The following is a 13,118-nucleotide window of genomic DNA, read 5'->3' as shown; positions in this document are numbered from 1 at the left end:
TAATGCCATCTAAATTGGTGCTAGGCACCAATTATGCCAATAGCATTACTCTTGTTAAACATAAAACTCACTATTGCAAAATATTAAGTCGAAGAAGGCATTCTTTAAAGAAACCTCATGATCTCCCTCTTGGTCCAATAAACATGATCGAGAATTTATTATGTTCATATTATGTTGATATTATATCAGTCTCGATAAAGAGGGCCGCATGGTTCAAGTTATTATGTTGAATATTTGATGGTAAGATTGTCCAAATATGTCTAATACGCGAGCACTTTTTAAGTGGGAGGCACTAAGTCAATGTATTTGGAGATCAAAATGAGAGTTGTACAATCGAATCTATATCATTAATGGACTTTTTTTAGAGTCCGCATTTGACTTCGATTATTAAACCTAGTTGTGATAGTTTAATTAAGGTATTGATTATTATATTTAATTTAATTGGTAAGAGGATTCTAATTTGTCGCAAATAACGATGACCTTATATAAAAAGGAGAAATGTTTGCTCACAAGGTTTAAGCCACTGTTTTATAACTATAGTTTGTGTCTCTAGCATTCATAAATAGCATACAACAAGGGTTTAATTGTCGTTGCTTAATTATTAATGCTTCATTGTCTAATTTTAACAAAATGGTCGACTCCTATCTAGAAAATTGATTTTGTACTTGAGGTATGATATACTGAAACACATACTGAAAAATTCAATAAGGTGCAACTATTGTGATAATTTAATATAACAACAAAATCATATACTGCATTGTTTCAAGTATTGTTATGAAAAGAGAGAAAAAGAAAAGACACAATAAAAATCAATAAATTTTTCTGTGTTTTATTAAGAACAAAAATCTTATATTTATGGGTAAGAATTTGAGATACAACAGTAATAATTTCTATGGTTGCAGAGGTATAATTATCATTCACTAATAAATTTACCATTTACAACACTCTCCCTTGAATCACATATTACAAAATATCTGTCTCGTTAAAATCTTATTTGTTAAATGCCCATGGGAAAAAAAATCATACGAAGAAAAATAGTATAGTGGGATAAAACCTAAACAAAGGAAAAAGAGTACAACTATTCCATCTGATGTTTATCACTGAAAATTTTTTAGTCGATGTATTTCAATCTCATGAATCAATTTCTTGAAATGTAGATGTCGGCAATATTTTTGTGAATAAATCGGCCATATTGTCACTTGAGTGAATTTGTTGGACATCGATGTCGTCATTCTTTTGAAACTCATACGTATGAATGAATTTTGGAGAAATATGCTTCATCTCATCACCTTTGATATAGCTTCCTTTGAGTTATGCAATATAGGCTGCATTGTCTTCATACGAGAATGTTGGACTATCTTTTATTGAAGTTAACAGCATGATACTCGAATATGATGGGCCATGTTCCTCAACCATACACGTTTTTGTCATGCTTCATGAATTGCAATAATTTTGGAATGATTTGAGAAAGTTGCCATCAATGATTGCTTCACAGATCTCTATGATATAACTATTCATTCATGTGTAAACATATATTCTTTTTTTTATTTAGTTTTATGTGGGTCAGAGAGATAACTTGTATCTGCATATCCCACTAAAGTAGATTCCAACTTTTGAAAATATAATAATCCCAAATCAATAGTGCCCCTTTAGATAACAAAAAATGTTTAACACTATTTCAATGTCTTTGAATTGGTGTGGAGTTATATTTTGCAAAAAGATTTATAAAAAAAGTTATCTCGGGTCAATTGCAGTTTGCAAGATAAGTTAATGCTCTAATTGCATGATATGGTACTTCAAGATCAAGAATCTTTTTTTCATCTTTTAGTGGACGAAATGGATCATTTTTCATATCAAGTGATCAAACAACCATAATTGATGCCAATGAATGTGCATTATTTATATAAAAATATTTTAAGACTTTTACTGTATAGATAATTTAACGAACAATAATCATTTTGGTAAGTGTTCAATTGCAACTCAAGATAAAATTTGATTTTTCTCAAATCTTTCATCTCAAATTTATTTTTCAAATAATCAATAATTTTATTGAACTCTTCAAGAATTTCAATTAAATTTAAATCATCGACATAAACTGTCACAATTGTAAATCCAATATTTGTTTTCTTTATAAAAAGACATGAGCAGATATCCCTATTTTTATAGCTTTTTATCAACAAATATTCGCTAAGACGATTATACTACCTACATCCATTTTATTTAATCAATCATTACTTCGATCGATATATTTCGACGCATTTATTTTGATTCATCGCTATATGATGCAATACATCATGTACAAAATTGTTGTCCATAATTTTTTCTTTTCGATTCTATTTCTTTTCCCATAATAACATAACTTGTTGATAGATCTCAAGTTTCATTATTTCAAGTGTCCAAACTCTTTTGAGATTTTATAATTTGTTATGTCTAAATATTCATTAAAACTATATGTCTCCTTAATGAGACCATCTTTGCTAATTGCTCCATTTCATTTGAAGATTTTTTGTATTAGAATCGAACATCATCACGTTTTAGGTGTGTTATGGTTATATCAAATATACAACTATCAAATTGTCCTCCTAGGACATCGATTCTTGTTGGAGCATTTAAAGCTAGTATATGAGGTATTGTTGATCTCTTTTATCAGTAAATGCATTGAAATATATTATTTTTTGAACTTCTTATTTGAATTATGTTTTGCAAAGATTTAGATAATGATGCATTTGTTCATTATTTCCAACTTCTTAATTCCCCCTAACTCCAATCAAAATTGACAATCATTTTTTCAATGTTATAAAATATTGCTCATTTGGGATAAAGGATTCAAACTATGTATTTATTCTTAACATTCTTTATTTTTTCAGTGGTGTTCAATTTTACATATACTGCACTATCAAAATAATTAGATAAAAAATGAAGATTTGAACATAAGCTGATTATAGGGGTGGGCGTGGGTTGGGTTGGGTTGGGTCAGTTTTCGCCCCAACCCTAACCCAACCCAACATGATCGGTTTGGTCGAAATTTAACCCAACCCAACCCGTGTAAAGTTTGAAACCCAACCCAACCCAACCCAATCAAGTATTGGTCGGGTTGGGTTGGGTTGCTCGGTTTAGGACAACTTGTTAATAAAGATTAAATTTATTCATTTTTGGGTGTAAAGCATCACTAATATAGTCCCAGAGCCTCAAAATTTACAAAACTAATTACCACAGCATAGATAAAATTCAACTGAGACACTAAAGAGCAGAAATCACAACCAATTTAGAAGTTGGTTTCTCACAAAATTCTCTAATAGTGAGACGGGATTAGAACTTATAAGGTAAAAAAATTTAATCAATACAACATGCTCCAAATCATTAAATAGTGTCTGCAAAGAAGAAATAGCAGAGATGTAGTCAAAGAAGAGATCACCTGAGAGATGAGTCTGTTCAGATTAGTATATGTTGGCCTCTCAATGTCAAGTGGCTTGCGGCAAATTTCATAGATCGCCTCATTGTCAAGAAGCACGGCAACATCAGTGTGCTCCAACAAAGAGTGGGTCGAGAGAACAGAGTTGTATGGCTCAACCATAGCAGTCGAAACTTGCGAGGATGGGTAAATAGTGAACCCCAACTTTGATTTCTTACCATTCAACAGAAAGCCTCTCAGGCAAAAAAGATTCAAGTCCAGATCCAATGCCCCCACCAACAGCATGGAATAACATGAACCCTTACAATCCAATACAATTATTCGCAAGCTTTCGGAGCTTGAGTGAGAGCGAAAGCGAGAGGGAGGGAGGGAAGGAGGGAGAGGGAATAGAGAGATTTTAGGGCTTCTTTTGGATTTGGGAGTGACCGAGTGATTAGCCATTTACGCTTTTTTTTTTTTTTTTTTGAGTTCGGGTTGGGTTGGGTGGGTTGGGTTGGTTTTTATAGGTTAACCCACAACCCGACCCAACCCAACCCACTTACGTAGCCAAAAAACTGAACCCACTTAAAAACAACAAAAAAACCGACCCAACCAGGTTGGGTCGGGCGGTTTGGATGGGTTGGGTCGGTTTTTGCCCACCCCTAGCTGATTATAACAGGGAGAACTATGATTTTGGCATAATGCGTAATAGAATTCCCTAAATAAAACTAGGAAATATTTTGTTCTCAATTAAATTAATTGGAGGCATTTAACAAACTATAATGCTAAACCATTTATCGACATCTTAACTAACACTTATTAAAATGTTGAGATTTATGCAAACTAGCATTGACAAGATATAGTCTTGATTATATAATCTGATAATTATGCTCATAATTTAAAATTTGAGCAGTAATTTTGCAAATTTCAGGTTATGAACACCATGCAATCATCTATTATATGTATCAAATCTATTAGATACAAATAATATTTAAGATGATCAATGTGGCCCCATTTATCGCCTTAATTAATTTTCAGAAGTATAGGGAAATCAGTCTCTATTTTAGCTAGTGATATTTAGGCCCCGTTTGGTAGCCATTTTTTTCAAAATGTATTTTTCTATCTCTTTTTTTCAACCACACATTCTTTATTAAAATAATATAACATGTAAATAAAATTTTTTTCCTTATTTTTCAACCACACATTTCACATCAATTTACTATTCTAAAATGTATTTTTACATAAAAATGACTCTCAAACACCCTCTTAATAAAAAAAATTTCATGAAAGAGAATAAACATTATATAGGATTGAATTAACAAATCTTCCGATTCTTTATTGAGTATCCATTTGAATTTTTAATTTCGCATTATTATTAATCAAGTGATGATTCAACTGCTCATGCCAAACAATAAAGTCAAATTGAACTTATGGTTTAATATAAGATATAATTCGATAATTAGTTTTGAAAATTATGATCAAAGCTTATATAATAACATATAATTCAAATAGTCGAACTAATCAATGTCCTCAAAATATTAGTTATATGTTTTTCTTCAAAAATAGGACATGAATTCAAAAAGATATATTCTTCGAAAATGTGTTACTTCGAGTGCACATTATCTTTAATTATTATTTTTTCAAGAGCAATATGTCATTATTTTCTTCGAATACTGAAAATTATAATTCATGCCCTTCAAGAACGATAAATTAATATTTTTCTTGAATATTGATTTTATACAAATTAGTTTTTGATTAAAAAAATGACAACACAGAGTTGTTTTATTTGTGTTTCTTTTGGAATTATATTTTATTATTATTTCTTCAAAAACAATAAATCAATATTTTTTAGAGTATTGAAAATAATATTACGCTCTTTAGGAGCAATAAACATAATATTCTTCTGAAATATTAATTATAATGATGTTCTACTTTAACAGTAAAAACATGATAAATTATTAATTTAAAGTTTATAGAAAAACATTTAAAAAGATTTAATTACCATATAAACATGATACGAATTTATATAGAAAAATTAATTACAAAAAATGCATAAGCAAAAAAATCTTCCAAGCATGCACGTGAATTGACTTCGTATATAGATATGCAAATAGGACAAAGTTATGCATATAATGAAATAATTATAATAGATTTGCGTACAAGTAAAAATGCATTGAAGAAGTAGAAGAATAAGCAATCTTGTTTTGATGCATATGTATGTATAAAAATTCACATGTCACCAAATTAATTTTGGTACAAGTGATAAATATCTATTCTTCTAAAAAATTACTTCTTTCATTAAAATTTGAAAAATTAAACCATCGAGCTGATAGCGCATTATGAAATGAGAGAAAGAGAGAGAGAGTAATACATTTTTGTATGTTTTATTGAGAACAAAATCCCTATATCTAAGGGAAAGAAAAATGGATATAACAATAATAATTCCTAAAATTGTAGGAGTACAATTATCATTCACTAATAAATTTACAATTTACAATAAGTATAACATTTTTGTAATTTTATTACAATTTTAAATTAAGATGTAATTGTTTATATATTTTTTCACAAAAAAACTTTACAATACTATTGCAAGATCACATGTTACAAACTAGTTATGTATATGAATCCCTATATTATTATTATAAAATTTTCCATTAATCTATGAAATATTGCCCAAATATCGTTTTTTTCCCAATATATGAAGCAAAAATGTAATAACCTACCACACCTTCTCTTAACGGCTATGATTGACCCCCCAACAACCGGAAATTGACAGAAGAAAAATATCAAAAAGAAATCCCGACCCAGATTTGAAGCTAAGAGTCTGAATTCTTGATGGGCTCTCGTCCATTCAGACACACATACACATAAAGATTGTGTGTGTGTTTTCTTGTTTTTTGGGACATGAGCCTCCTGCGAAGATCTTCCCCTCAAGTTCAATTATTTACTAAAAGGTCCTTCAAATCTCTGAAATTTCCTGGTGAATCTCTCGATGAAATCAGCTCTCCTTCTCTCATCCATGGCAGTCACGTTTTCCATTGCCCAGTAAGTCTGCTTATATTCAGATATTAGCGTGTCTATGTTCGATGGATATGAATGTGTGATTATGAAATTTATTTGCGTTTTTTAATGAAATAAGGATATAGGAATTTGAACTTATGATTCTTTCAAATAGTAGGATGAGGTGGGAATTGTGGCAAAGTTGTCGGAATGCATAGCTTCAAGAGGTGGCAATATTCTCAATGCTGATGTTTTCGTGCCGGAGAAAAAGAATGTCTTTTACTCAAGAAGGTTCCCCTCATCCTTTTGTCATTCTTGTTGTTAATAATCTTAGACTTTCCCATGTTCTGATAATATTCTGGTGTTTATGTTAACTTGGTTTTAATCTACTTCAGAGGTTGTGATCTAGGCATCTAGCTGAGAAATAGATAATTTTTGTAAGTTAATGTTTAATAGTTTGCAATGGGAGTTTGGTTTCATCCATAATTGTGTCTTTAGTTCAGGTGTATAGGTATTGGCAAGCAATTTGTGTAATAATATTTTCATGTTACTTTGAAAATAATATAAATCCTTTATGATTAAGAGTAGAACCTGATACAGATGCAGAATTTCTCAACTGTATTTCCTTAACGAAGACGTGGACGTTGATAAACTAAAGTTAAGTTTTCTTTGCAAAGGTTGTGGAGGGTTTTCCAATTTTAAAACTCTTGTTGGGGCTTAGCAATTTAAATTTTCCGGATGCTGTTCTTCTAGGACCTATATATCTGCAAAACTTTACACACCTATATATTAAATAAAGAAATTTATCTTTAATGTGCGATCTTACATGTGCACATGTTGTGCGTGTGTGTGCTCAACCTATCAAACTACAAAAATTCTACGATACCTGTTTAGAAAAATTGTTATTTTGGATCAGAAGCAGATTTAGAAAATTTCTTTGAGCACTTCACGTGCTCTGCTCTTCTTATCCAGTATGCAACAACAAACATGTTAATTTGATGTAGCTCACACTGTAAATCATACATCATAATATTCATTCACGAGGAAGTAGTTAGCTAGTTTATAAATTGAAATGTTACTCTGAACGTAAAAGGTAACCAAGAATATATCTGTATGCTTTGCTTGTGACGTTGATCTGAGCTATTTACATAGAGAAAAATTATGATGCTACTAGCAACAAGAATTAGAGTAAAAGGTTACATTTTGGGCTGTGATTGTTTCCAGTGTGGAGCTTTAAAACAGATCAGGAGAGAGGATTAGAAACATTTAGATGTCCAGTGTTAGCTAGTCTTACTGTTGTTCTGAACGTTTTTATGATTAATGTACTATGTATTTTAATCTGAAGCAGGTATTTGATATTATTTTTCTGGGATATTAAGGCCAAACACGAGTCTCTCGTGGAGTATAACAAGAATTTTTTTGACATACTCGTGTAGTGCACTCAGTTGTTAGATGTGAACATGTGCCAATGTAAACAACAAAGGATAGCACTCGTTCATATTCATCCATCTCGTACCCTGGTCTAATGCACTGGTGGTCTGGGACTAGCGTAGAGTCTTCCAAGTATGCAGGTAGGCAGTACATTCAGTGTGGTGTGTTCGTCTTTTGCATCCGTGCAGTGTTGTGGATTTTGGTTATATCCAGTATCCAAATAGTGCAGTATGAAAATAAGATTTGTTCATTCTTGCTTATTTAGGAGTTCATAAACCTGATTTATTATCAATTTATATTTAAATAATTGATTAAGAACAACTGCCAAGCAGTTGTCTTGGGCAGCTCATTTACCCTATATGAAGCATTGGAAAACACAATAGTGGAGTTCATATTTGGGCAGGGTGTTACCCTCTTGATACCAACGGTGATATAGCTATTTGAATATGCAATTATAGTGGAGGTGGAAAATTCTTTATTCAAAATGCTTAACATTTAAACATTGATCACACAAAATCATAATGTACCACTGTAACGAAAGGGAGAAGTTCGAGGTGGGAAAAACACCTTGGATTGGACAAACAGGCCAGCTAGTTCGGTCCAGTTCTAAAGAGATAAAAATGAAATTTCAATTCTGTACCAATGAGTACCAGCCAGTTCAGTCTAGTTCATTTGGGGCTTAACATATAATCGTTGATCAAAATCTATACAAAATCATAATGAACCATCGTATCGAATGGGATAAGTTGGGGGGTGGGGGAACTCCCTAGATTGAATGAACTGGCCAGCCAGTTAGGTCTTGTTCCAAATAAACAAAAATGAAATTTCAATTATGTACCTACGAGTACTAGCCAGTTTTGTCTAGTTAATTTGGTGTTCACAAATGGTTTATGTGGAGGGTTTATAAAGACAATCTTGAGTAATGCCAGTTAATTTATAAGAAGATGAAAATGGATGAGAACGTATTTGTGGTGTGAACCTGAGAATGCTCTTCATAAAGTTAAAGTTTCCTTCAAATATGTAGGTATGGTCACTGAAGCTTCTCGGTTTTGTTTTTGGCTTAGGGAGTATATCAAATGTTTTCAAGAGAAAACGTAGTGTGTTTTCTCTTTATACCTGTCGGATTTTATGGAGGAAAAATAGAATTTCTAATGGGAGAAAGGCTTTATGAAACATATAATCATTGATCAAAACTTGCACAAAATCATATCGAACGATCATAACGAATGGGAGAAGTTAGGGGTGGGAAAAACTCCCAGGATTTGATGAACCGGCCAGCTAGTTAGATCTAGTTCCAAAGAAACAAAAATGAAATTTCAATTCTGTGCCATCGAGTACCAGCTGGTTTAATCTAGTTCATTTGGTGTTCTCAAATGGTTTTCGTGGAGGGGTTTATAAAGACAATTCCGAGTAATGCAAATTGATTTATAAAGAAGATGGAATTAGATTAGATCGTCATTGTGGATTGTACTGGAGAATGCTCTTCATAAACTAAAAAATGTTTCCTTCAGGCAGGTAGGTATGGGCACTGAAGCTTCTTGGTTTTGTTTTTGGCTTAGGGAGTATATCAAATGCTTTCAAGAGACAATGTTGTGAGTTTTCTTTATGTACCTATCGGATTTTATGGAGGAAAAATAGAATTTCTAAACAGGAGAAAGGCTTTATAGAAACACATAATCATTGATTTAAACTTGGCACAAAATCATAATGAACCATCATGTCTAATGGAAGAAGTTAGGGGTAGGAAAAACTCCCTAGATTGGACAAACCGGCTAGCCAGTTAGGTCCTGTTCCAAAGAAACAAACATGAACCTATCAATTTTGTGCCAATGAGTACCATCCAATTCAGTCTAGTTCATTTGCTGCTCTCAAATGGTTTTCGTGGAGGGTTTATGAAGACAGTATTGAGCAATGCCAATTGATTTATAGGGAAGATGAAAATGGATGAGAACGTTATTGTGGTTTGAACTGAAGAATGCCCTTCATAAACTTAATAAAATTTCCTTCAGCGGCAAGTATGGGCACTAAAGCTTCTTGGTTTTGTTTATGGCTTAGGGAGCATATCAAATGCTTTCAAGAGAAACATAGTGAGTTTTCTCTTTATACGCGTCGGATTTTGTGGAGGAAAAATATAGTTCCTAAATAAGAAAAAGGCTTTATGGAATTTGTAGTGAGTTCCGCCATCACTTATGATGGCTCTTGGTGATCTATAGCGGTTGAATATATGTTTCTTTGTAAAATCTACCACCACCCTTGCATCATTGGTGGGCAATGCCTTGGCTTCTACCCATTTGGAGACATAATCCACTGTCACTATAATATATCAATTGTTATAGGACAAACGGAAAAAGTCCCATAAAATCAATTCCCCATAAATCAAATATTTCCACCTCTAGAATATTGTTTATGGCATCTCGTAACGGTTCGATATGTTACCTATTCTTTGACACTTATCACATGATCTACAGAAGCTGTGGCAGTCCCTAAACAATGTTGCCAAAAGAAACTGCATTGGAGTACCTTTCCTGCTATTTTAGTATAGCTAAGTGTCCTCCATAAATTGAAGCATGACCCTTGAAAGGATTAGATTTCATCTTATCCTTTGGCACACTTTCTGATAATTTAGTTTACTCTTCTTCTGTATAAATTTAGATAATCTCAATAATATAATTTAGCTTTATGTAGAAGCTTTTTCTCCGGTCTGGATCCACATAGCCACTATCTAAGTAGTTGACAATGTCTGCATACCATAGTGTTTTATCCATCTCATTGATGTCCATCTGTCTCATTCGACTACTCTAGCCTCGACAAGTGATCTGCTACTTGGTTTTCTTTCCCATTTTATCATGAATTTCAATATCAAACCTATTCTTTGACACTTATCACATGATCTATAGAAACTGTGGCAGTCCCTAAACAATGTTGCCAAAAGAAACTGCATTGGAGTACCTTTGCTGCTATTTTAGTATAGCTAAGTGTCCTCCATAAACTGAAGCATGACCCTTGAAAGGATTAGATTTCATCTTATCCTTTGGCACACTTTCTGATAATTTAGTTTGCCCTTCTTCTGTATAAATTTGGATAATCTCAATAATATAATTTAGCTTTATTTAGAAGCTTTTTCTCCTGATAATAAGTAAGGTCTGGATCCACATAGCCACTATCTAAGTAGTTGACGATGTCTGCATACCATAGTGCTTTATCCATCTCATTGATGTCCATCTGTCTCTTTCGACTGCTCTAGCCTCGACAAGTGATCTGCTACTTGGTTTTCTTTCCCATTTTATCATGAATTTCAATATCAAACTCTTATAGTAATAGAACCTATCGAATTAGCCTGAGTTTCACATCCTTCTTCTCTGTCACGATTTGGAAAAGAATAATGGAGAGAAGAAGTTAGATTTTTTCCTCCCCTCTAATTTCATTATATAGAAAAATAACAAGAGTACATGTTTGATTACTTGGTACAAGAATGGAAACATGGAAACACAATAAACTTTAGCTATTCCCAATTGACGTGATTTACTTCCTTAACGCTCCCTCTTATGCTGGAGCATATACATCATATAAGCCCAATTTGGGACAAAGAAACTTCAACCGATTACTATTCAACGACTTTGTAAACATAAGAGCAAGCTGGTCTCCTGTCTTAACAAATGGTGTACATATATCACCACTCACTGTTTTGTCCAGGACAAAGTGACAATCAATTTCAATATGTTTGGTCCTCTCATGAAAGACTAGATTTGATGTAATATGTAAAGCAACATTATTACAAAACATTGGAATAGGAGTGGAAGGTGAGAGATTGATTTCTTGAAGAAAGTGCTGCAACCATGTCAACTCGCTAGTAGTATGACCTATCACCTTATATTCTACTTCTGTACTTGACCTTGTTACTATAGTTTGTTTCTTACTTTTTTAAGAGACAAGATTACCACCGAGAAAAGTACAGAAACCAGTAGTGGATTGTTTATTAGACAGGGATCTTGCCCAATTTGCGTCTATAAACCTTTCTATTCTAATATGTCCATTCAGTTTATACAATAATCCAAGACCTGGAGCCTTTTTCAAATACCGAAAAATAAGTATCACGGCTTTCCAATGAAGAATCCAAGGAACATCTAAGAACTAACTAATGATGCTAATTGCATAGGAAATATCTAGTCATGTGATGGTAAGATAATTCAATTTTTCAAGCAATTCTCCTTCAAAAGCTTCACATTGGGATCTATGGGAATATTATCTGGTCGAGTTCCATGGAAACTTGTCTTATCTAACAGATCAAGTACATATTTTCTTTGAGATAAATTAATACCTGCTTGTGACCTAGCAACTTCAATACCCAAGAAATATTGAAACTTACTAGATCTTTGGTTTGAAAATATTTTTGTAGAAACTGTTTTAACCCAGTAATTCAATCTGCATCATCACCAGTAATTACAATATCATCTACATAAACTATAAGGATAACATAACCTGTACCAGTCTGTAGATGAAATACTGAATGATCTGTCTGACACCTCTGAAGACTAAATTCCAAAACAACCTCAGAAAACTTTTCAAACTATGCCCTTGGTGATTGTTTTAACCCATGTAGAGCCTTTTTCCAACTTACAAACATAGTCCTTATACTCCCTATGAGCAACTAACCCAGGTGGCTGCTCCATGTAAACCTTTTCGTGCATGTCACCATGAAGGAATGCATTTTTAGTACCTATTTGAAACAGGGGCTAACCAAGGTTAGCAGTGATAGAAATCAAAACTCGAATAGAAGAGATCTTAGCAACTGGAGAAAATGTTTTATCATAATCAATGCCATAAGTTAACGTGTAACCTTTAGCAACCAGTCGGGCTTTCAATCGATCAACAGTCCCATCAGGATTGAACTTTTGAACAAAAACCCATTTGTTACCAACAGGACATATCCTAGTCGGTTGAGGAACGAGTTCCGAACTCTTATTCTCGTGCAAGGCTGCTACTTGTAATTCCATAGCCTTTAACCACTTAGGATCAAATAAAGTCTCTGTCACTATTTTAGGTACAAAAATACTAGAAAGTTGGGCCGTGAAATAAGAAAAAGAAGGGGACTGAATCAAAAGTAATATAGTGGCTTATAGGATGTTTAGTTACACAAGTATGTTTACTTTTACAGAGAGCAATGGGCAATATCTCCGGATCAGACCAAATGCCGGATGCAGGATCTGTAGATGGCAAGGTAACGGATGAGGCCACAGAAGTTGGTGGCTTAGATCGTCGAGTATAAACCTGTAAAAGAGGTGGTGGTTCCTTATGA

The 13,118-nt window shown here is 33.0% G+C and overlaps 1 long non-coding RNA gene across 4 annotated transcripts in view; it reads left to right on the top strand.

Moving 5' to 3' along the window:
• The first annotated feature begins 6,107 nt into the window (after window positions 1-6,107).
• LOC111380042 overlaps window positions 6,108-13,118 on the top strand; it is a 15,460-nt gene continuing 8,449 nt past the window's right edge. The window contains exons 1-3 of one of the 4 annotated variants that reach the window (XR_002700127.1): window positions 6,108-6,436; window positions 6,570-6,682; window positions 7,828-7,962. This is a non-coding gene — a long non-coding RNA (uncharacterized LOC111380042). Of the gene's footprint in view, window positions 6,437-6,569; window positions 6,683-7,827; window positions 11,739-13,118 lie in introns of those variants that run through there. The other 3 variants (XR_002700128.1, XR_002700126.1, XR_002700125.1) reach the window with 3 other exon arrangements.

Source organism: Olea europaea, unplaced genomic scaffold, assembly GCF_002742605.1.
Source record: "Olea europaea var. sylvestris unplaced genomic scaffold, O_europaea_v1 scaffold2087, whole genome shotgun sequence".
Lineage (NCBI taxonomy): Eukaryota > Viridiplantae > Streptophyta > Magnoliopsida > Lamiales > Oleaceae > Olea > Olea europaea.
Note: the sequence above shows the minus strand (reverse complement) of the source record. Positions and strands in the feature narration are given on the sequence as shown.